The sequence below is a fragment of the Galeopterus variegatus genome, unplaced genomic scaffold, assembly GCF_000696425.1.
Source record: "Galeopterus variegatus unplaced genomic scaffold, G_variegatus-3.0.2 Scaffold18436, whole genome shotgun sequence".
In the NCBI taxonomy this organism is placed as follows: Eukaryota; Metazoa; Chordata; class Mammalia; order Dermoptera; family Cynocephalidae; genus Galeopterus; species Galeopterus variegatus.
Window position 1 is genome coordinate 13,120 of NW_007744547.1, and position 423 is coordinate 13,542.

A 423-nucleotide genomic window follows, 5' to 3' on the forward strand; every position below is an offset into this window, starting at 1 on the left:
TTAACTAATAGCTACAAAAGTGATGTAACATTTCACAGAAAATAATTTGGTCCCCAAACAGTAAATCTCAAGTAATTGCCTGTTTTTAAATATATCATTATATTGTTTTTCAATTTTTGTTAAAAAGTAACAACAACAAAAAGGTTTCCCGAGGGACCACACACACAAACACAGAAAGCTGTTTCACATTACCCAGGTAATTTAAATGTTATTGGCGTCACAAAGATTGCTATCAGGTGGTGTAGACTACTTAGAGTTCCTTGTTGAACTGAAAGATAGCCTATTAAACATCAAAAGTCATTGGATAGTAGAAAAAATACACTCAAGTTGTCTTGGTGGTAAAGGCCTGGGACTTTCACAACTACAACTTTTATACAGTCAAATATTGAACATATAATTACTGATGATCTCTTTCTACTAGAC